Source organism: Mesocricetus auratus, unplaced genomic scaffold, assembly GCF_017639785.1.
Source record: "Mesocricetus auratus isolate SY011 unplaced genomic scaffold, BCM_Maur_2.0 Super-Scaffold_100004, whole genome shotgun sequence".
NCBI lineage: Eukaryota > Metazoa > Chordata > Mammalia > Rodentia > Cricetidae > Mesocricetus > Mesocricetus auratus.
This window is the reverse complement of record NW_024429189.1, coordinates 12,330,274-12,355,404: the sequence shown is the minus strand read 5'-3', so window position 1 is coordinate 12,355,404 and position 25,131 is coordinate 12,330,274. Positions and strand designations below refer to the sequence as shown.

Sequence of the window (25,131 nt, the reverse complement as noted above, 5' to 3'; positions counted from 1 at the left end):
TAATTGTATTTAGAATGTTCTCTTTTCCTTAGGAATTATGATGTTTAAGGATAGAAAGGACAAAGATTCTGAGAAAGAACTTTCACATTGAAAATTTTGGTTATACCAACATAGATCTGATATTTGGGGCAGTAAGTAATCTCAAACTTTTTACAAACTATTGTTTTATAAAATTTTAATCTGGGATTTTAAGATATCTGAAATATTCTACACATTTCCCAAACTTTCTAGTGGTATACTAATTATGCTTCAATAAAAATATTCTACTTTATTCATCTCTATTAATTTTAAGGCACTCTTCTCATACATTATTTCTGAAAATGCAGTGATAATTGCATGAGCTCAGCAGACCCTTTCTTTATTGAGGAAAAGGCATTATGGATTGTGATCACTCATCATCCATACTTTGAAGATGGCAAATGCATGGCATTACAGACAGAAATCAAGAAATTTTTAGAAGCCATTTTACTGTCATAATTACAAAAGCTATGTGATCATCTGCATAATACTGATAGGGTGGATGTTCAATGGTATACTCAAGTTAATTGTGGTAACTTCTTGAATATGAAATTAAAAAACAAGTATATTTTAGAACTCTGATATTTTTCTTTGTTATATTTTAATTTTTATTAGGTAAATAGTTCTGCCAGATATTTTGAAGTGAATCGGGAGAGCAATAACTTATGTTAGCTTTCTTTCAGCTCCTTTTCCTGCTTCCATTAGCATGAGAATACAAAACAAAAAAGGGGGGGCAGGGCATTTATTTTTTTACCTGTGTTTTAACCAAGGTGCCTTTGTTAATATTCAGCAAATATTAGAGAATTCTGTCAAACCCTCTATACAAAGAGAAACATTGCCAGTTCCTAGTTTCTTTCCCAATGATACAAAAATAATATTTGTAAAAACATAATGTATCCTGTATAGGATAAAATAAATTCATTATTACTATTGTTAACTATAGCATTAGCACCATGTAAGTTGCTAGTCGTAAGAAATCTGTAGCACAATATTTACTGGTTTTTCCCCTTTGCATACATAATGATTCCAAAAACAATTCAAAGGATTTATGGTCCTTTATTTACTTACTAACTCATTCAATAAAAAGCATTCTACCTAGGAAATATATAGCAATCATGTTACAAAGATAGAAAAATAGTATGAAGTGATTGAGAGAAATGCTTTGCTGTTTATAACATAGAAATCCGTTGAGAAAGTTGATATGCCTGCTACAAACAAATGACAAAGGGGACTATCTTCAGAAGTGGAGAAAGAAAATTTTCATGTAAACCTTGAAACCATAATTAACTCACCTTTAGAGACTGAGAGAAGGCTTGCATGTCTGGCACAGACTATATGTCTTTAGTAGTGTAGGGGAATCAGATTAAGTCAGCTAGCTCAATGTCAATAAAGGGGATGGGTGTGGATTTATTCCTGATTGGAATAAGTAGCAATTAGTTCTTCATTCAGAGAAGACAATAAGAACTTACTTTGCTAGATTATGTTTTCTGCTACACAAAGAAGAGAAGTAACAGAGTTAAAGACTCATTGAAACTGTCCTGGGAAGATGGTGTTGGTTTGAAAAGAAACTAATAGTGAGATGAGATCAAGATGGAATAGAATTTGAAACCATTTATTTAATTTTAATTTGTTATTTATTTATTCATTTATCATATATTACATCAGACTGCAACTTCCCCTCCTTCCTCTCCTCCAATCCTTTCCTCCAATTCCCCTCCCCCTAGATCCCCTCTTCCTCCATTGCCCTTCAGAAAAGATCAGGCCTCTCGGGGATATCAACTGAACATGGCATAACAAATTACAATAAGACTAGCCATATTCTTCATATCATGGCCGGACAAGGCATCCCAGTATAAGGAAAAGAGTCCCAAAAGCAGGTGAAAGAATCAGACACAGCCTCAGCTCCCACTGTTAGGACTCCTACAAGAACACCAAGCTACACAACCAAGAGATATATGCAGATGATCCAGACAGGCCCACTAATTGTGTCTTCAGTTTCTGTGAGCCACCATGAAACCCTGTGAATTGATTCTGTGGGCCACGTTCTTGTGGAATTCTTGACCTCTCTGGCTCCTATAATCTTCCTTCCTGCTGCCCTTCTGAAGGACTGTCAGAGCTCTGATGTTTGGCTGATTCATTAACTTATGTCTTCTTGCCAGTCCTGTTTGGTTCTATCTTAGGTCTGTGGGTTATACAGCCTCTGGCTACTGGCCATTCAGGCAGTGTAAAGTGTGGGCTTCCTTTCAGGGAGTGGGTCAAAGTTGAACCAGTTATTTGTTGGGCACTCCCACAAGTGCTGTCTCACTTGTACTCCAGCACAACTTTTGTTTTTTGCTTTTGTTATTATATATTTAAATTAGAAGCAAGCTTGCTTCACAGTCCCAGCTCCCTCTCCCTCCCCTCCATGCTCACTCCCCCCACCAGCCTTCTAAGTCCCCAACCCAATCCCCACTCGGTTCCTCAGAGAGGATAAGGACCTCCATGGGGGTCTCTAGAGTCTGTCATTTTGTTCCTGAGAGGGCCTATCCCCTCCTCCAAGTGTCCAGATTGAGAGAGAATCCCTCATTGTGGGATGGGCACCCAAAGTCCCTAAAGCCCCATAGATTGCCTAGGCCTCCTCACTGACACCCACATTCAGGAGATCTGGATCAGTTTCATGCTGACCTCTCAGCCATCAGTCTGGGGTCCAAGATCTCCCACTTGCTCAAGTCAGTTATTTCTCTGGGTTTCACCAGCCCAGTCTTGACCCCTTTGCTCATCACTCCTCCCTCTCTGTCACTGGGTTTCAAGAGTTCAGTTCAGTGTTTAGCTGTGGGTGTCTGTCTTTGCTTCCGTCTGTCACAGGATGGAAGTTCTGAATGATATATGATAGTCATCAGAATCATTTTCAGGGAGGAGCATTTAAGGTAGTTTCTCCACTATTGCTTAGTTTGCCAGTTGTTGTCATCCTTATAGATCTCTGGAAATCTCACTAGTATCAGATCTCCCCTCAAAACTAGAATGACTCTCTCTATTGTGTTATCTCTCATCCTGCTTTCCTCTCTTCTTCCCCAATTTCAACCTTCCTGCTCCCCCATGTCCTCCTCTCCCTTCCTCTTGTCCCCCTCTCTTTTTCCTCCCTCTCCCCCGTATTCCAGCACATATTGCAAGAAGGGAAAACTGTAGCTTGAATGTTTTATGGCTGGGTTAGTTTCCCAGTCCCTCCACTGGAAGATTTACCTCAATACAGAAGATGGACATTTTTAAGCAAATTTTCTGCAATAATGAAATCCTTGCTACTCAATACGTAGGAAGATGAAGCATGAAGCAAAGTGCTTGTACTTAGTTTTTAGAAGTAAAGATGGATATTGTAAACAACAGAACACCTAGTATAAGTTGTTTAGGGATAGATGCATTCTACTTTGGAATGACTTTCTTTGACTTGCACACGTTTTAACTCACCACAGTACATGACTCCAAATGATTGTGTTTGATCCTGTAACATGTTTTTTCTTAATAAATCTTTATACTTATATTTCAGAACATCTAATACCAGTGTCCCTCTTCCTCCTTTTATATATCTGGGACTCATTTGTGGGTTGTTTAAAACAATGCATTTAGGAACATTAAGAATGTTCTAAGTAGCCGGGCCTTTAATTCCAGCACTCGGAAGGCAGAGGCAGGTGGATCTCTATGAGTTCGAGGCTGGGCTGGACCGACAGCCTCGAAAACAATACAGAGAAACCCTGTCACGTAAAAACCAAAAAAAAAGAATGTTCTAAGTATTAGTAAATATGCAGCAATTATCTTTTGCTATTTCTACCAATTTAACCATTGTAAGAGCAAAAGGAGGAGGAATTGGCCCATGGAGACTCATTTATGTTTTATTCGTGAAGAAATCTTCCGTGTTTTCAGCAGAGAGCTCCTATTCAATTGTACCTTAAACCTTTACATGATTGAGAAGAATTTCAACTGACAGTCATGTTCCTGCTTATGAATATTCTATTAGGTTAGCAAAGGGAAGAAATTGTAACACAGCCATTACTCACTGCACTCATCTAACTCTGTGAGAATTTTTTTTTTAATTCCAAAGTTTTTAGAAGAGAGGTACTGATAGCAAATGTTTAGCCATCTTCCAGAATGAAAGTCTGGCACTAGAATTTATGATGAACTGAAGTGCTACTTGGTCCATCAGAACTCATGGGGTTTCTCCCTAAGCTTATCTTTGTGTGGAGCCTAATATATTTGATGTGGTTTGTGAAGACTGGAGCCGGCACAAGCAAGAGACACACCAATTAAGCAGATGTGAAACTCTGGATTTTCAAGGGAAACTTTTGTGGCACCAGAACACACACCTCAGGTTTTCGTGGCTCTTGTTGAAGTTACACAGGAAAGAGGATGTAAGAGGAGCCTGAAGAGAAGGCATACTGACGTTCTGAATGTTACTGGAAAGCTTCACACCATGATGGTCTGTAATAAAGAATGAATGCAGTTGTTTGAACATGTTGCTGTTCCTGTTAAGCTGATTGAGTTATACCAGGTCCTAATGTATTGAAGATTGTTTGGGGGTTTTGGTTTTGGGAGTTATGTCCTGCAAGTTTGCTTTTGCTCCTTTGTATCATCATTCATATTCTCTCTTTCCCTCCCTCTCCCCCCCTCTCTCTCTCACACACACACACACACACACACACACACACACACACACACATCTCTCCTATTCTCTACCTTGATCAAAAGATGAGGTTCCTTTTTCCTTTTAAATATTTAAGTGAAAATATGCAATCCAGAATACTACCATAATATCAGCCTAGTGCTCAAAATATTTTGCTCAATTATTTCTTTTAGAACATAGAGATCACCTGAATAGAGAACCAGAAAAGCAGCTCACTGTGAAAACTCAACTCTTTTATGCCATTTACATATATGAAGGAGTAAGATCATTATAGGAAAAATCAATCTGGAAGTGCTTCCAGACTTTGTGAGTGATGATGTGTAAATACATGTGCACAGGCATGGTTTTCAGCTGTTCTGTGTCTGGACTTACAGAAAACATCCACTAAGTAGACTGCTGTACATTGAGATGAAGTGATACAAACCCAAGAAGATAAAGTTTTAGGAATTCATACATAAAATATTGAAGTGAAAGATCTCAACCAATTTCTTTGCTGTGCAAAGTATGTACATGTGAGTTTAGTAGACATTTTAAGTTCAGTTCATTTTTCATTCATGTTGTCAGAAACCTCTTTTATAATTTGGATCTGAAAGTTCAGTACTAAAATCAACACCATGCCTTGAAATAAGTTAAATGTGAAGTATATAGCAAAATTTTATTAAGTTTTAAAGTGACTGAACCAAATGAAATTTGAGGCTGGGAGATTTTGCATTAATATTTAATTTGGGGCTCACTGTAAATCTGTCTGCTATGTACTTCAGCAGAGAGATGCCAAAAAGTTTGGAAATAAATTAACCTGAGGAACTGAAAACAGCAGGAAGAAGGGTCTCTTGTATGCTTCTGAGTATGAGGTATAATTTATGTTCATGGACTAGAACTCTCACACCAAATGGAGGTCTGCTGAGGGCTTTATTTCTTTTGTAAGGAGAGCATTGTAAAAACAAGATTAAAAGTGAGTGAAAAGATCTTGTTTACATTTTAGGCAAGAAAAAATAGTGACTATATGCTCAGATAAAAAGGGGGGGTCATCTGGGTAGGAATACTATGCTGTCTTGGAGTAGAGCTTAACATGGTTATATGGAGCCAAGGAGAATGACAAAGTACATCCAGATAACAGCTTAGTTGGTAAGAAATCCAGTAAATCTAGAGGTAATAAAGAAGTTCCTTAAGTCAAAAGTAAGTTTCCAGACAGGGAATCTACTCAAAAATTTCACAAAGATTTTTGTGTATGCTAATGATGTTTATGAAGGGTCTTTCATGTGAAAATCAGAGCAGTGTCTCTATGAAAATGTCACAGACATGGCTTGAGAACTGATACTCATGCTAACGGAACTTCATCTCTAAGAAGAATAATAGTATTTTCTAAAAAGAATAAGATCTCATGGGGACCTGAAGAAGTTGTTCAAATGCTCCTACCCATCGGCAGGCAACAGAAAATGATTGACAGAATTCCATGGATATTTTCGAAGAGGGAAATAATTTAGGTGTGGCTAAAGAGAACTCCAGACTTAGAGGTAAAGGCTGATCTCATCTGAAGTAACTGCACTTGACCTATTTAGTGACCTTTACATATTAAAGGGCATATTAGATGTGCTTTACAAACAGATTTCTGGCCCGAAGGTGCTGTGGGTAATGTGTACACAGGAAATGGCACCTAATAATGCAAAGCAGCAGCTAGTAAGACTACAGCCGCCAGAGGGTCCAGACCTTTGGATATTTAAAGTGAGGTTGTGATTTTGGATGTTTAAAGATAGGTAAGTACCTATGTTTTAAATATTGCTCATGACGATAACGTTCAATGTTATACACTCCTCCAAATAAAACTGCCTGTGGCAAAGGGGAACAGTGGTGGAGTCAATGCTGAGACAGACAGGCTGTGATCATCTGCAGGTCCTCAGCATTAGAGAACAAAGTGCTGGACTGAGCCATAAAGAAAATGCTGCTCCAGAGCCCAGAATAATGTGTTGAGATGAGAGTGTTACTGTTGTAGGGCATGGGTTTAGCAAGATGAATATAAAAGAAGACATTTTGAGAAGATGGCCCAGTCAGTAAGGGTTGCCTAACTCCTTTAGAAAATCTGGGAATCTGGGTGTGATGACTGCCAATCCAGTTTAGGTGTATAAGTACACTCATGTTTGGAGACTGTATCTCGAACAATAAGATGGAGAGTAATCAAGGAAGACATCAATATTGATCACTTACATCCGCACCAGTACAAACACCAGCATGTATACCTGCATGCATGTGCATACACACAACAACATTTTAAAATACTTACACACACAGAATGAAGTTGAGTACTAACCTCATGCTCTTGATTCACAGCTGCTTCTCCCTGCTGGACATAAAGGAGAGCAAAGAGAGAGACAGTGGGAGGAAAAAATGTTCTAAACCATCCAGAGGGAACTTACGATACTATACCCCAATATGACTTCAGAACAAAGCAATGAGAGTCATCTAAGAAGCAAGTATACTAGCAATGAGGAGGGGATGTCAGATTGGGGGAGGATGTAGCTGCTGCACTTCAGGGGCTAAATGATTGAGCATGATGTTTCTTTGTCATATGTAGATCATTGTTAAAAATCAGAGAGGATAAAAAGAAAGAGCCAAAGGGTCAGAAGAAAAGGCTATACTACAAAATAAAGACAGCACATAGTTGTGCTTCAGCACAAACAGATCACATGGATAACTGTCTCATCTTTTCTGCCCTTGGGAATGCTGAGATTTCACACGGTACAACTCTACGTGAAACAGTGTCTTGGATTGCATGGCTGTATATCATATTGAAATAGCCCAGTAAAATTTAAAGAGTACCTTTTCTCTTTGGAAATACATTAGGCTTGCATAAATTTGGTAAGTGGGGGTTTTATAAATATTTTATTCCTAATACTGATCTATTATGTATTGATGGTATCATATAGAAATAAAAATACAGTATTGGAACAAAACATGTGACCAAGCACAAACTTAAGAGGTAAGATCATGACTATAACGTGTATTCACATCAAATCCAGATGTAACACATGACTCCATTGTTTCCACGTCTGTTCTCATCTCTCTGTCACTGCTTGCTTTCAGGTCCTGTGTTCATTTGAGGAAGTCTCTTAAGACATTGGTAGAATTTCCCACAATTTGGTTTTGCCCACCCTTTCACATGATTTAGTGGGGATGACATGATCTTGACAGAATTGAAACACAACTGTGCTCTCCTCCATTTGTCACAGCATCAGAAGCATGGTCTATGTTACATTGTCCACATTACAGCTAGGTAAGGTGCATCTTGCACATTCTCTCTACATTTTTTGAAATTGCTCTGTCACGTAGAACCTCCTATATTTCCCTATTTATTTTGACAAGTATAAATTAACTTATGTTGATTCAACTGTTTCTATTATAATCCAGTCCCACCATTATTTATTTTCTTGTTCATACCGTTCCAGCTTTTATGTTGAGAGATCATTCATATTGGCCCGTCTGGCAGCTTAACATATCCTGTCTTTTTCATTCATTTTAGTAGTTTATCTTTTTTTACAAGAATGCCATTATGTATTTCATACAGCAATGCCATCGTGTATTATTATCCCTGCCTCCATTTCAGTGGCCTCCATTTCCCCAGACCTTTACAGAACCTTAATATCACAAAGACGTTTAGCTAGATGTGCTCACTTAAGTGTCAAAGGCTGAGAGCAGCAAGGGTAAAGATCAAGGTTCTGATCCTGTGCTTTTAAGATCTGAAAGAAGACATTCTGCTCAGCACTTTAGTTTGAACATTTAATTTATGCATAGCAGATGACTAAAACTCTGAATTAGTGTGATTAGGGAAAAATATTCTCATTAAGGAGACCAGCATTTACTGTTTAGGAAGTTGAAGTTGTTGAAGAATATCAAAGCTGAATACAATAGGTAGTTATTGTTTGTTGATGTTTTCTCAATAAGCTAAGGACATTGGCTTCAAATAAAAATCTCTGTACTTGAGTTGCTGAGTGTCCATAGATGAGAAGCATCCCAGTCATATAATCAGGTTACATACAGGACGGCTGCAAAGCAGGTGACAATGTGAGTGTACAGTGATTCTATGTCTGTTTTATATGTGGGGAGTAAACAGGCATGTGCATGCAGTCATAGTAAATGGATTTTATCTTTTGGACCATCACGACCCAGTAATGTGACTGTGTAGATTTTGCTGCATAGAAAGAAATTCCAACAGTATGTCTTGGTTCCATTGGTAAGTGAACCAGGATCAACTGGTGATGTTCCCAACAACTATATTTGAAAGACTCAGGAGCATTAGCATCTGGCTTACATGCTATTTCCGGTTTAGTTGGCACCATGTGTGTCTAGCAAATTGTGTAAAAGAAGACGGCTCCAGTAATGGTTCAGAATTCTCAATGAAGTGAGTACCAGAATCCTAGCTATGGAAATAACCGTAGTTTTGCATAAAAACAGATTTCCAGAATCTTATTGAAAAGCCTTTCACCCAGTATATACTCGCTTAGTTTCTTCTTCCCCTAGTGAAGACAATATTGTAGGGTTCATTTGTTGCTTGGTTTTGAACTTTCTGGTCACTGATGTTTTATTCCTGTACATTCATTTCCAGCTTATCTTAACTCTGAAATTGTGCTTTGGGTTTTGAAGTTCTAAAAGCCAAGTACAGATTCATTCTTTAGTGACTTGGAATCATTTTAGATATTTAGACATAACCAATTTTAGTGGGGTATTGTCAAAAAATCCACAAAAGACATGAGGTTATTTTTTTTGATCATTTGTCTAACTTTTAGTAACAGGTACTGTAAAGCATCGAAAGAGAGGGCTAGTTGGAAAGTAATGTAGCACCCATATTGAATTTTTAACAACTTAATACATTTTAGGAACTGATCCATCTGAAAGGCATTATGGCTTGCTGAGAAAAGCTGTACACTGGGAACCAGAAAAAAGTGGGCTGCATTCCCAGCTCTGCATCTGACTCACTCTTTGTCCTTGGGCAAGTCACTTAGCCTCTCTCTGTGCTACTTCCTGCCTGGTAAAATAACTAGAATAATGCATAAAGACGCCCACCTCAACAAGATGTGCTGTGGCTGCATTCTGTCTGTAGCCACTGAAGTGATCTTTTTCTGCACTGTTGACTCACGACAGACATTTTTAACAGCATCTAGTTCGAATAAAACTTGCACTAAGAATATGAATTCATAATTAATCTCAGAGAATCCCCTGGTTCTTTAATTTGCACTGAATTTCATGCTAGCCCATATATCTGTCAGTGTGCTGTGATGGTTAATCTTCATCAGCAACTTGATTGCACCTGGAACCAGTTAAGACATACCTCTGTGAGGGCATTTCCAGGAAGCGTGACAGAGATGAGAAGATCTGCTCTGAGAAATGGCAGTGCTTTCAGGTCCGGATATGAAGTCTGAGGAAAGGTAGTAATGTCTGCTGCCTTGGCTCCTTGCTGATGAGTCTGTCTTGGTTACTCCAGACATTCACTGGCTACTAAAACACTTCAGCTTCTTCAGCTTCCAATAGGCAATGCAATCCTGAGAATCTCAAGGAATTTTCAGGCTTTTAACACTCTGCTTCATGAGCTGAGTAGCTATGTTCTCAGCTCTCCAGTGTGTGGAAGGCCACTATTGCTCTACCTAGGCCCTTTTGGATGTAAACCTATCAACTATCTTCTATCTTCCTTGGTGTGCGTATGTGTTTGAATGTGTCTATCTCTTTCCCTCTGTATCTCCGTCTGTCTCTCTCCCTCTGTCTCTCTCCCTCTGTCTCTCTCCCTCTCCCTCTGTCCCTCTCCCTCTCCCTCTCCCTCTCCCTCTGTCCCTCTCCCTCTCCCTCTCCCTCTCCCTCTCCCTCTCCCTCTCCCTCTCCCTCTCTCTCTCTCTCTCTCTCTCTCTCTCTCTCTCTCTCTCTCTCTCTCTCTCTCTCTCTCTCTCTCTCTCTCTCCCCATCAGGAGAAACATGCCTAATGCATGTTCTGTTAGCTTGGAGGAGACTTTGCAGATTCCTCAGGGATAAGACTTGATTGCCTGAGTATGTATCAATGTCAATTACAGAACAAACAGCAGAACTATTTAGAGTAGCAAAAGAGAGGTTTCTGGGAAACCGAGACTCACATCAGAGAAAAACGAGGGCTGGAGAGATGGTTCAACTGTGAAAGACTCAGCACACAAACCAAAAGATAAGAAAAATTAGATGATGATTAGTACATTTCAGGAATGTTTTTGTTAAATTTAGAGAATGGGGAATCAAAGTATGTTGGGAGATCAGGGGAGACATGGAGCAGGATACCCTGTTCTAAAGACATCAACCTAGTTCTGCCACCAAAAATGCCCATAGTCGTTATTTCTCTTTTTTATTTTGTTGCCTCTTTTTACATTCCTTCAGTCTTCACTAAATGTGTATTGTAGTTTCTATTTTCAGTCATCTCATGCTTTAAATTCATGGGTAATCACAAATTACAAATTATTATTATTCAATATATTACCCCACTCTCCTTTCATAGGAAGCCATCCTGACTCCTTATATTTTATCATCTATGCCATTAGAAACTATTCTGCTATTATGACAGTATTTACTGTTATAATTTGTCTTATTTCTTTAAAAATGTTAGGTATATTTTCACTTTTAACTAAAATAATATTAAATCACTTCCCTCCTTGTCTTTCCTCCCTCCCACATTTTCCATGAACTCCATTATCCTAAAGTTCATGACTTCTTTTTCTTTAATTATTATTCAAACACACACACACAAACATGTACATGTGTATGTAAACACATAACCTCTTCATCTAATTTTGTTCTTATTTATATGATTGCAGGGATGACCACTTGAATATTGATAACCAACCAGGGAACAGTTCCCTGGCAACAATGAATATTTCCTCTTTCAGCAGTCCTTAGTTCTTTGTCTAGGTCTGGATCCTATGAGGTTTTCCTGTCCACAATATAATACTTATTGGTGATACAGGGCCAGTGAAATAGAAAGAAAGATTTGTGAGGTCCTTTTACACCAGGAATTTCCAGATGTTTTGTCTGATGCACACTAGATTGGGTTCATGTTGACCATTTACGGATAGAATATTTCCTAGATTATCTTTACGGGTTGTAATTTAATAACTATAATATGAGGCATTGGCGTGTATAATGTTGGAACTCACAAAGATTCTAAGAGGTTGGAAAGATGCTCATGTAGGGCACTGTGGCTCCTATTTTCTTTCATTGTGGTATGCCACTGCAGTTATTGACATGATGACCTGTAACCAGACATTTTATTTCTTGAACTCTTAATTGTTCATATTGATGAAATGAGAATGAAGAAAAGTTGATGCTTTTGAGGTCTTTAGAAAATACATGTAGGATAGTGTCCAGTTCAAAAAGGTACTTAACTAATGGAAGTTTCTTATTACTCAGAGTTATAATGTCTGTTATAGAAGTAGCATTCTGTTATGTAGCTTTGTGTGAAAAAACACATGAAATTGGTATTCATTTAATATATGGAAAAATTGTCATTGTAATGGAAAGGTCTGTTCCCTGTCCTTTACTTGTATTCATTTATATATTGATTGACTGATTGATTGACTTACTCGGTTATATGTCACCAAATGGTTTAGTGAAAGTGAAAGACACTATGCTACTAAGATAGGAAACATATGTGGAGTTTCTTGGAGGGAGGGGAGTGTGAATATGGGAAGAAATGGGGGAGGGGAAACCATGATTAGATTAGAATATATTATTTGGATTTTCAATAAAAATATAAACTACCCAAAAATTGACATTTTAAAAAATTTCAATCATCAATTGTCCAATAAACAAAGCAAAATCATATTTCATGGACTAAAGGTTATTAAATTACTGTAGTATTTCTTTATCATAGGATCACTTTCTGTTTTCTTCTTTGACATAATGAGTGAAAAGTACGTAGGACTTTCAGAAACTTAAAACTGAGTTGATCCCAGAATGTTACAAAAACATATATCAGGCTGAGTCTCAGAGATTAAGTTTTGAAGGCAATTAGTCTATATTCAAATCCAGGCTTCATCATTTGCACCTGCTTAAGAGCTACAGAGTCCCTCAGGACCTCTGTGAATGTTTTTCTTTTTCCTTTTGCAGAGAGCTTAAAAGGTGTTTTGAGTACAGAGTAGTGATATGTAACCTGTAATTCAAAACCTTCTTTAATACATGCTTTGCATTATTATAATTGAATTACCATACATATAATTTAGGGTTCCAGTGCCTCCGTTTTGCTTGTACTGAAATTTATTAGTGCTCATAATTCGGCAAAGTTGTAGCTAGCTGTACAGATCATTCTAAAGTCGATGCAGTGCACAAAATACTAAAGAAGAGAAAAGAGAGGAAGGAGCAACATCTAGACATTATTCTGGGTATCAACATTTTGCCCTAATTTGTGCTTTATTGTTTTCCCCACAGATGCCTCTTTTTATTTAATACATTAAAAATCTCCTCTTTCCCTGGGTAGAAACCATCTCATATGGAGAGTTTCAGCAGTAGAGTTAGTAAAGAGCAGGAGTGCCAATTTCCATTACAGGACTCAGTATTCAGGACATACTAAGACCATATGAAAATACAGATTACTGGAGGTGTCCTGTACAAACCAGTAAATAAATGCCAGGATTTCAAAGTCATTTCAAGAAGCTAGGACCTATGCAGCTGAGTGGGAAAGCATGGTAGAATGTGGCTGTACTCCTGCAACATTAGACTGAATGAGTACTGATCTATGAATGGATTTTCAAACTGGACGATCCTAAAGGATGGGACTTTCTTTGCTTTCATGTATTAAACGTGTGATTGTTTTTGTATTTATTTTTACTAATAAAGGATTTTCATATTTTCCTTGTAAACATGCAGGTAGGAGAAAAGAAGAGCCTCTTTTATATTGTTGTGCTGTATGAATACTATTGTTTTTCAAAAGTACTGTTTTTCCAGGAAGAATGATATGCGATTTAATAGCACATTGATGTCCAATGCTTGTAAATGACAAATTTACATAAGGGATTGTTTGCTTTCTCTGCAGAGTCTGCATGTTAAAGATTTTCTGTCAGAAAGCCAGAATGAAGACAAAAAATCAGAGCCTGGCTTTCTCTCTTTGAATACTGCCCATGCCCTCTTTGCAGCATTAAGAACAGATGAGCCAGGCACTACACTTGAATGTTGACACTACGCTTCGTGGCTACTGCTGATTTTCCTTTAGATAGGGTTCTGAGAGGAATGCTTGATGTACATATTGATTTCTCCTCAGGGTGAAAAACTCCCCTTTAAATAAACAAGCTCAGAATTCAAAAATACACTTTTTTCCCATTGTTTTACTTTCATAAAAAACAATGAACACGGGTAGTTCAAATGGAAATGTGTGTAATGTAAACCTTGTGCTTTCGTTGACTTCTAAGATGTAACATTAGAAGCTCCTGTTTGAAATTTTTTCATATCTGAAAAGCTGATAGATATTTTCCAAATTAATTTTTCAATGGCAGGAACAGGGACTCTTTACCTAATCGTTATTCTTGGCAACAGCATAGCTGGTATAGGCAGTGTCCAAGTTTTCCTATTTTAATATTGCTCATCTATTTTCTCACAGAATGAAAACTTTGTTCTAATATTGTAGAACCAGGAAAAGGAAATTAAAACATGTCTGAGGTGTTAAAGTGAGCTAAAATCCCAACTACCAACTGTCAGTGGTGTTGGGGAGCCAACAGGGAGCTGTGTTTATCCCTCATAATGAATGTATGGTCATGGATCCCATTAAGCAATAACTGTCTTTGGGAACGTGCTCTCTCCCAACATCTAATCCATATGTGCTCCTTCTGAGGCCAGAGGCTCATGCTGCCTTTTGCTTATTAGATAGTCAGTTCTCCTCTCTCTCTCTCTCTCTCTCTCTCTCTCTCTCTCTCCCCTTACATCCCTTCCTCCCTCTCCATCTCCCTCCCCCCTCCTTTTTCTCTTTCACATGATTTTCACGTTTTACCGAAAATTTGTATTTCATACAAATTGAGATATTGGATCCTTAGAAATCTGTACATCAGCTCTTGGATTTGGCATATGTCTGTGACTCACTTGGAATATCCAGGTTTCTTTATCTGAAGGACTGGGAGAAATACCTAAAAGGGCTGATGCAAATGAGCTCGGTGAATCAGTTCTATTGGACACCTTTTAGCCCATGGCCAACAACAAAGAGATGAAGTAACCAGATCCCAGATGACTGAACTAGGGCATGCATGAGGAAGATTTTTGTTTTGTAGGTTTCTTTTGTGTTTTGTCACTTTTGGAAAAGAATTAATCTGATACTGAAGAGAGTGCTTGGCTAAGAACATTGGCTGTTGTTACAGAGGACCCAGGTTTTATTTCCAGCACCCCAGGAGAGTCTCACAACAAGACATATGTATGGAAATTGCACTTACAGAATGATGAATATTATTTTAGAAAATTTGTGTTGTAAATTACCTGAAAACAATGATTAATAAATTAATTATATGTACAAAATCCCAGTAGTTGTGGAGTAGAGGAAGAAGCACCAGCTGTAGATTTCTAAGACGTGCTGGGCTGCAAGGGACCCTGTGTCATTTGCACATGCTATGCCAGAGCTCTACCTGCCAGGCTTTGTGTTTGATTTGAGGTTGCATCTATGTAGTGTATGCTGACCATGAAGTTCCCTGTGTCAGCCACTCTAGTGTGATACAGAATGTACCACAATTCTGGTAAGGAGATTTGACTTTCCAGTACCCAGCACTTATCCCAGGGCCTTGCACATTTTAAAATAGGTCGCATCAACTCTTTTAATGACTGTATCATTTGTGCTTAGTAGAAAGCTTCACAGATTTTATTTATTCATCCTGTGGAACTTTTTAAAACATGTGTTTTGCAAACTATACAGCTGTAAGAAATTTGCACTGAAACATGCTGTTGCCATGACTAGTTCTATAGACTATATCAAAGTTAGCCATAACATTTAACAGAATTTGATAAATAAAATTAAATTTAGAGTAGACAGTCATACAACTCTTTCTATGATAACCACAAAGTCCAATCTACACATCACCCCATTCTTTGAATAACTTCTAAAATACTCAAAATCTTTCTAAAACACTTTAATGTCTCTCCCCCCCCCCACGTAAATAAAATTGTGTTTTCCAGGCACCTGGTGATGCTGAAGATTGCTATTTACCTATGGAGTCAGGTTGGGTTTCTGATTGTCCTTCTGTGCCTTTAAAATCAGACTATGAATGTTGTCAAACAGTTGTCAATGATTATGCTGGCTGTAGCCCAATCAGTATCTTCTCTTTAGAGTGTGAATCTCTTGAGGGTAGTGTGTGTGTGTGTGTGTGTGTGTGTGTGTGTGTGTTTGTGTGTGTGTGTGCACATGAGTGCACACATGCATGGCAGGGTCTTGAACATGGTATACATTTTTAAATTAATTTTATATAAATTAAAAAACTATCTTATTTTACATACCAATCCCATCCCAGTTCCCTCTCCTTCCCACCCACCCATTCCCCTTAACATTTCCCCATCTCCTCTCCAGGGAGGGTGAGACCTTCCATGAGAAATCATTAAAGTCTCTCACATCATTTTGAGCAGGACCTAGGCTCTCCCCCATGTATCTAGCCTGAGAGAGTATCCCTCCACAGGGAATGATCTCCTAAAGCCTATTCATGCACTAGGGATAAATGCTGGTTCTACTGCCCAAGCCACCCCAACTGATACCCATGTTCAGGGGGGGCCTGGTTTAGTTTTATGCTGGTTTTCCAGCTGTCAGTCTGGGGTCCGTGAGCTCCTACTTGCTGAGATCAGCTGTTTTTGTGGATTTCCCCAGCATGGTACATGGTATATGTTTAAGAAACATTAATAAGCATAGCCAATGACCTTCTCAAGAGGTCTAAAATATGCCAGTTCAGAGATTGTTCCAGTCAAAACCATAATTTTAGTTAGTGCTCCCCAAGCTTAATCAATGAAGGCATAGAGTACTCTTCATGTTCTTTTAAATGATCAGGTAACATGAAAAAAAGTTTGTGAAAATGTGTGGCCATTGTTTCCTGGGATGAGACCCAAGCAGAGTAACCCTGGTGAGCGGAAGAGACAGACTTTGAACACATTGAAGCCTATAATAGAGGAACATAAATAACAGCACCAACCAGCTAAGTAAGGAGTGACTCAGAATATCTTTATGACTGAATTGTATCAACTTCATGTCTGCCCCATATACACACCCACAGAACAAAACCTAATATTTTCAAAATGCCCAGCTTTAAATAAACTATTTAGAAGATTGGGCTGAGGCCAGGCATTGCTCAATCAGAGAGTCCCAGTTTCCTGCATGCCAGACAGACAAACAATCCCTTAGAAACAAGAATAAAGATTGCTGTTGAATAGCTGAAGAGACTTTTAATATCAATTCATGTCATTTTGGTGTCAGTATTGTGAAAATTTTCTTCTCACAACGGAAGAGGGTTTTGTAAACTGTGAAGGTTGTGGATTTAGAGTTGGCATAAGCAGATCCTGTAATGAAACAAGTTCCTCCTTCAAGTTCTCCTCATGAGGAAGAATGGTACTTGAATTGTTCACTGCTAATCTAGGGATTACAGATCTCTCTCTTTTGTACAGAAAATGGTATGCGTCATCTTCCTTCCATCTTCATAAATATCCTCTCCAGAGAAAAGGAAGTGAATAAGAGTTAAGAAATTGCCGTTTGGCTTCATTAGACTTTGCTTGATTAAGGATTTGGAAGGTGTTGTGAAAATACATTTAGTCCTCTGACAATCTTGCAAATGAAGCTCAACAAGTATGCACCAGAGTACCGATCAAACACTTGTGAGGAAGCTTTTTGCACAGATGACAGGTCCTGCTAATGAAGCCTGAATTGGCACAATATTTAATTTGGCATGTCTTCATGTTCAGCAGGTAGAAGTCAGCCAGTATCAGGAGTTTGGAGATGCCACCTCTTCAGCATAATGTCTTTATTACATCTTATAATTCAGTCTGGCTTAAAATATTATGCTACACAGTATGTATTTATTTATAGAAAGCATATTCCCATCTCTTATAGGATTGGAATGTTAAATGGTTTTATGAAAGAAAAGAATTTCTTGTGTCATTTCATTAAGTATTTGGCTAAGACAATCTCTCATTGTTATTGAATGATAAATTTGTACACTACCAATTACTCCAGATATCCTGCTAGATGACTGCCAAAATGAAACACATTAAACACGCAATATATCATTCATTTCCAGTATTCAAAGAAAACAAAGGTTAGAGGTAGGTTTCTTTATTAAGCTAAAGTGGATGTAAGATTAGCAAAGAAACCAGATTTTAAGTGATAGAGAAAAATGTTAAGGTAACTTTTATGTTTTAAGGACTGTTTATGGATTTTTGTAGAAAGTTTGACGTAACAATCTGGTTTTTCGAGTTTAGGGACTAAAGCAAATAGATAAAGCAAATATTTTTGCAAGTAATTTGTCAAATATTTTAATATTTAATTTAATAGCACAGTTAATATATGCAATTCTTGAGTTTGTCATCCAAAGGCAATCTAAAATGAATATAAACACGAGTTGGACAGTTTATCAATTCACTCAATTATTAAGAATGCAGTTTAAACTACTAAATTAATTAACCTATTTTTTTCTAGGTCTTGAAGTCAGTGAGAAATATCACATAACTTCTGCTCAACCACTTCTGGTGTGTTGAGTTGTCTTCATAGTAAATAGCCATATAAAGTCTCTCTCCAAAATGAGAAAGAAAATAGTTTTATGTGTTGTTTAAGGGGAAGGGATTTTCTTTTAGAATATATAATGACACATGGTGCACGTGACAATAAACACCTAAAAACTACCATCTTCAGGTACTACTTTATATTTTGAAATGAATTTTATATAGTTTATGCCATTTTAAAAACTAATGTGTTAAATTATTGCCTTCACTCTGGATGAAAGAAAACAAAGTAATGTACAACCCAAGTCAGTGAGTGTCAAAAACAACCTACTCTAGCCCAGATCTTCCTGGCTCCAAACCCTTTACTTTTTTTCCAGGCAGGGTTTCTCTGTGTAGCTTTAGAGTTTGTCCTGGAACTAGATCTTGTAGATCAGGCTGGTCTCAAACTCATAGAGAGCCGACTGTCTCTACCTCCTGAGTCCTGGGATTAAAGGCATGTACCACTACCACCCAGATAGACACTTTACTTTTTAAACTAGAATTTTCCCAGAGTGACTGTATCAGTCCTTGATGAAATGTGTTTCTGTGACCGTGTATGGAATCAGTGATGACACAATAAGCTGAATAATGGCGCTGGCTGTGAGTCACATTCTCAGTATGTATGTGCGACTCTATTTTGTGGTTCACATGATCCATAACTACGTGAAACTCTATTTTGGAAGTGTCACCATAGTCCATAGAACATGTGCATTCCAAGTTTTGTAGGCAAACTAAAAGTTTGATTTAAAAATATTTAGAAACCATATGAAGATCAGATCTGTACATGGAATGATTGGTGTTTTACATTGTTTTGACATTAAAATATTGCAGCTGACTTATTTTATTCATTTAAGCATTTATTTTTCTAGTCAATGGGGTATTGGGTCTCATTTAGTTCACTTTGGCCAGCAAATCACTACATAGTTAAAGCTGAACTTGAACTTCTGATCATTTTGCCTCTACCATTGTGCCCATCACATTTGTGCCTGACATTATTTGGTAGTTTGTGTCAGAACATAAGTCTAAGGAGAAATATTTAAAATAGTTCCTTAATATTAAAATTTACACAACTAAAGTAACAACTTCATTTCAATTCTTAAAGACTGAAAAAGTTATCCAGACTCCCGTTTTATCATGATATAACTATATGGCATATTTTATATATGAATATGAATAACATGTGCAGAATATGGACAACATATGCCTCATATCAAAATATGTACAACATATGTAGGGATACAGCCACAATAGCATATTTCATATTCCATTTTTATGAAGTGTGAGCGTGGCCATCTCACACTTCAAATTCAAATCACATACTATTCTTTTTCAACTTTGATATAGCCTAACTTCTTATTAACGCATAAGATGTATCGATAAGTAGTTCTGATAAAATGTTTGACAGTGTCCAAGTATCAACCTGTATTGTAATGCCTGTGGAACAGGCTTCCAGAGCAGTAACTGCTAAGTTCTAAAGAATTGGGCTATAGCTCATCATTCGCTGTCTAAAAATTCTGTTGGCATTAGCAATTTCTGCCCTCTTACCTACCCAAGTTCAAAAGTCAAATGCCCTGCTCCCAAGAACTGGGGAGAGTTCAAGTAAGATGAGAATTTGTTTAAGGTAGGTGGTTGTATCCAGTTGGCATTTATTGTCAATCCTTTCATGGCTTGAGTTCTGGAACCCTAACTAGGGGTAATGAAGGAATGAAGAAAGGACAGGCACGTGGACACATGCACAGAAATCCTAGGATCCGGTGGTCTAAGCTTTGCTGAATAATATTCAGTACTCTGGAAGCTCAGCTTGTATATTTCATACATTTGAACAAGGAGGCATGGTTATTAATACAGATGAGCAAGAAGGCAGGGTTATTACATATATAAAACAAGGGAGCATGATTATTATATGCATGTAAATAAAGAGGTAGGTTCAGCTAATCATAGTAGGAACAGTCACTGTAGGAGAGCAGTCTTAAGCTTGTAACACTCAATGGGTAGAAAGCTACATTGGATCTTTTGTGCACACACCATCAACATTTGTACTAAGACCAGAAGAACACATAGACACCCCTCTGAACCTTCCTTAGGTAAGAATTTTGCAACACCCAGAGTCTGAGTAAATCCATGCCAACAACACACATTCACTCACTGGCTCCCTACAATTTTCCCATAGTTTCCTTTTTCCTCTTTCCCTTCATTCTTTTTCTTGTTCCTTCCTTTCCTTTCCATTTTGAATCCTGCTGCCTTCAATATAAAAGGTAGCCAGCAGTGTGTCGAGCAAAGAGAGTTGTGTCCTCTGTCTGTCTGTCTGTCTACCTACCTACCTATTCATCTACTTATCCATCACCTATTTTTTAAATGATGACTTCATTCTACTTTTTTTTTGTTTGTTTTTCAAGACAGGGTTTTTCTGTGTAGCATTGGAGCCTGCCCTGGCACTCGATCTATAGATCAGGCTGGCCTCGATCTCAGAGTGATCCGCCTGCCTCTGCCTCCCGAGTGCTGGGATAAAGGCTTGTGCCCCCACTGCCCGGCCCCATCTATCTATTTATTGAAGAAGGCTACATTTAAAATATCTTGAAAACAGGCAGGCAATGTCAAACTCTCAGTTCAGTTTCATTATCAATTTGGAGACTCATGAATGGAGCCTGATTATTTTTAAGATTTCTATTAATCCCATTTACCAATAAAAGATTTTCTCCTGGTTTTATTTTAATTTTTATTATCATCATTTATTGTAAAATGTAATCCAAACCTCAAAGTGCAATTTAGTCATTCATTATTTCTGTCACTTCCAGATTTTAAAACATAAACTAAACACAAATCACAAATAAGACTTAGATTTGATCATAAAACACTCACTATCTTAAGAAATGATGGAGGTAGATTCAATGTTAAAGCACTGCTTTTAGTGACAAAATGGGGTGTTGGGTTTGGCAGATGTTAACTTTTAAAGCCTGGAATTCACTGGAACAAAATGTTGACAGAGTTGTGTCAATGCTAACAAGTGTTTGACTGTAGGAATGGGAATTTCCTGCATGGTATTGGCATTCTGAAGGTACCTCAGTACATTGACTTGGTCCTGCAAAATTTCATTAAAAATCACATCAAACCTTACTTTTCATTTAAGATTTTATGAAGTGGTGCAATATTTGAACTGATAATTCCATAGCAAGTATTAGCAAACAAAATCTAAAATTCAGTGTACCAAAAACTTTTTTAAATGCAGAAAGCGTGGTAGTGACAGCATTGCCCATACATGCATTACTTACAAATTAAAAATCAACATTTTTTCTCTACAGATTGTACCTTAATTTTCAGCACATTGGCCTTCATAACAATCAAAATCTCACTAACATTTAAAATCCAGGCTACTGTCCCAGAGTGGCTTGATAATGAGGTTGTTGTCATGGAAACTTTCCATTCATTGACACAATTTACTATGGCAAACTTAAATGCTTTGAAGAATGTAGAATTTTAAATTGTTTGAAAATAGAAAACATTCTAAATATTGCTATCTTATCTGAAGTAAACCATGTATACAACCAAGTATTCTGAAACTTGAATAAAGGGGCTTATTAATACTGTTTGAGGTCTAATGAAAGGAACTGTCGATAAGAGAAGAATTTGCTTTGGAAAAAGAAATTTGTTAGTAGGGTCCCAGTACCAGCAAATTTCAGTGATTGTCAGTTAGAACCCCACATTTTAATATAGCTTTATTAAAATTGCATGATTTAAAAATTCAATTGTACAAATAAAAATCACCACAGAAATACAGGAATACACACACACACGCACACAAACACACACACACATACTTTCAGCTCTAAGTTCTCTTCATCATTTTTCTCTTTGACATTTAAACAGAAACTGATTCATCCTATAATTTGTGTTAATAGCGTAAAAATACCACAGCTATTTATCTGTTTATTATATCGAATGAGATGAACCTGCAACCCGTTGCAACTGAATTGTCAAATACTCATAGTTTTAAAGTACCATTGGCCTTAGCGTAAACTTCCCTAAAATGCTGAACAGCAGAGGGAACTATAAAGCCTCTCAGTATTTACTTGGGTTTGTACATTCATTACTGTTGGATATAGTATTCTCTGATATTACATATTGGATTATGACAGTGCACATTCTGTAACGAATATCACTTACTTCTATTCTCTTTAATTTTATGTGAGTGATGTCTGTCATGTGCTAAGTAACTGACAGACAACAAGTCTCCTGGTAGTTTACTAACCTATCACCCATAACGAAAGTGGTAACACTAGAGTGCAGAGAAGAGTCGGCTCTGGGAAAGAACAGCAAATCAAATGAACAAAAGCATTTTCCAATTTTGATAATTTCTTACAATCCCTGGAAATTGCCTTTCATTCTGGATCTGTTCCAAAGCAAATTCCCTTCTTTCCTTACTGTCTGGCAGGTAGGCAATAGTGTAGTAAAGATAGGGCACAGGGGCACAAATAGTGTGCACTCTCATTTCCTGTGTTATAAAGGTTCAGGAGAGACAGTCAAAATTTTCTGCATTTTATACTTGTTTTCCAAACACATTTGAAAGTAAAAGAACTTAGATAAGAAAAAAATATTAGACTTTTGCCATTTTATTTTCAAACACGACTTTTGTAAGAAGAAAAAGTGACACTGTGTGATTTATTCTCATGTCAAGATAGTAAAGAGAACAAGAAGTACAAAACCCAATCTGTTGTTATTTCATTACTTACACTTATTCATGTTGTCTTCTTTTCTGAAATCTGTATTTGAGAGCCTCAAAATGAGAATATAGAATCAACATAAAGACTCACAGAGTGAACTTCAAAAAAGTAATTTCTTAATTTAGTGGTAATTGTATGTTTTGAAAATACACTTGCCATTTCGGAGCATATTTTCTCAATAAATGGCTCAGTGCTGATATTATTTAAACTGTGATAGGTGGGAATCTATTTAGCTGTACATTTAGAGGCTTTAAATTTTAAAAGTATTTGAAACTATTTTTTTTCATATCAGTAAGATAGTTTTAAAATGTTAGTTCTTAATTAAAAATCAGCAAAACTTTAATTGCTTTATAAATATAGACCATTGTGAAATGAAAGTCAGTATTTTATTTACAGATAGAAATTAAAATTAGAATTAGCCCAGTTGCTTTTCTCAAGTTTGATAAGTTAAGTCACTTGAGTTAACTTTCCTATTAAAGAACAAAAGAACTTTGAAGGAATTATTTTTCAATATAGATATCTGAAGATTTTCTTATGATTAGTGCTATTTGATGCTCTGTATATGTGATCACTTAATCACTCTGAGTGCCTCATTTCACCATAGTAGAGATACTAGGAGAAAGTATCCCTGTTTGTAACAGGCAAAATGGACACATAAAGATTCTTTAGGAGTCAGTTGGTTTGCACTGACATTTACATCAAAAACTAGAATAAAGTAATCTATGGTCCTGTGGACTACACACACATTCACAGCCAAGTTTATCGACATTAGGGAATTCACAGTTATGCCAACAGATCTGCTGTTAAAAAGATTGTTTTACTGTATTAAATGACTTTGTAAAGCCTCCCTGGACTAGGAAGCATATAATCTATAAATAAGTTTAATTGCAAATGAGGTCATATAAACAGTTTCTGTCCTAGGTATTAGATTACACATTGTGGTCATAAGCACGGGCTCTAACCACTACAAATCTAGTGGTTCACTTATTAGGACAAATGGCTTTCCCATAAAAGCAAGTGGCTGCAGGCATAATGAGTTCATGCTGGAATTTATAAAGAAGTACTGATCATTTGTGGGTCACATGTCTAATGTAAATACCTCCTTCACTGTTCTTCAGAGTTAATGTATCTAAAAGATACTCTTCCCAGAATGTAACAGATTTCCTTTGTCATCATCATCTATGAAACATCAAGGTTAGATCTTAGCACAAATTCTACTCTCTAGTTTTAGTCTCACCAAGAAAGTGGTTGGGTTCTTTGATGTCACACAGAACTGGTAAATTCCTGTTTATGGCCTCTTCACAGACTTGACAATGCTCCTGTTCTTTGATGCAGGAGAATGTCACTAGAACTAAATAAAACAATTCCATACAATTCCTTGAGTCTCTCCAAAGGTAAAGAGAATATAATATAAATGTTATTACTCAAGGTCCAAAAAGTAAATATGGCAAGGAAAATACAGTTAAATGGGCCAATGCTTGATAACTATGGCTTTCACAGTACCTGATTTTCAAGTCTGTTCACCATGAACTGTATGGAGTTGAAAACTAATTTCATATTGTAGTCTGAGATGTCATGACATAATAATGTAATTTTTCCCCCTTGGGGTTGGTTTTGAATCCAGAGGTGCTACATGCAGCAATTTAGCTAGAAAGCATTGAGTTTCATAATTTACCTTGTAAAATGATTAAATCAACAAAGTTGACAATGTGGTATTATTTTATCAAATATTAAATATGAATGTTAACCAAGACTTTTTAATTCTAAAAATGCATATTTAAAAAGCATATTTGTAATCTAAATACACAACCACTGGAGTACAGTTTAATGCTTACAGAGTAATTAGCTCTGACCTATAAGATCATGATGAAAACTAATAGAATTGTTTAAGGCACTGATCACATCTGAATCATTTGTATGGTCACCTTAGTTGGTGCTTTCTTTTTAAATATAATGAAGCATTTTTTTAAATTAAAGGAAGTTTATGGAAACATATTGGATAGGGTACAACTTAAGGGGCTGTTTACATAATATATGCTATGTATT

The 25,131-nt window shown here is 37.0% G+C and overlaps 1 protein-coding gene and 1 long non-coding RNA gene across 7 annotated transcripts in view; both read left to right on the top strand.

Moving 5' to 3' along the window:
• The window catches only part of Lrp1b (LDL receptor related protein 1B), a 1,890,041-nt gene that overhangs the window by 7,082 nt on the left and 1,857,828 nt on the right, over window positions 1-25,131 (top strand). The gene's annotated exons all lie outside the window — the stretch shown is intronic.
• Window positions 7-14,035, top strand: LOC121140336. The gene is made up of 4 exons (XR_005877116.1): window positions 7-131; window positions 6,995-7,522; window positions 7,748-7,937; window positions 13,698-14,035. It is a non-coding gene; the product is annotated as an uncharacterized LOC121140336 (long non-coding RNA).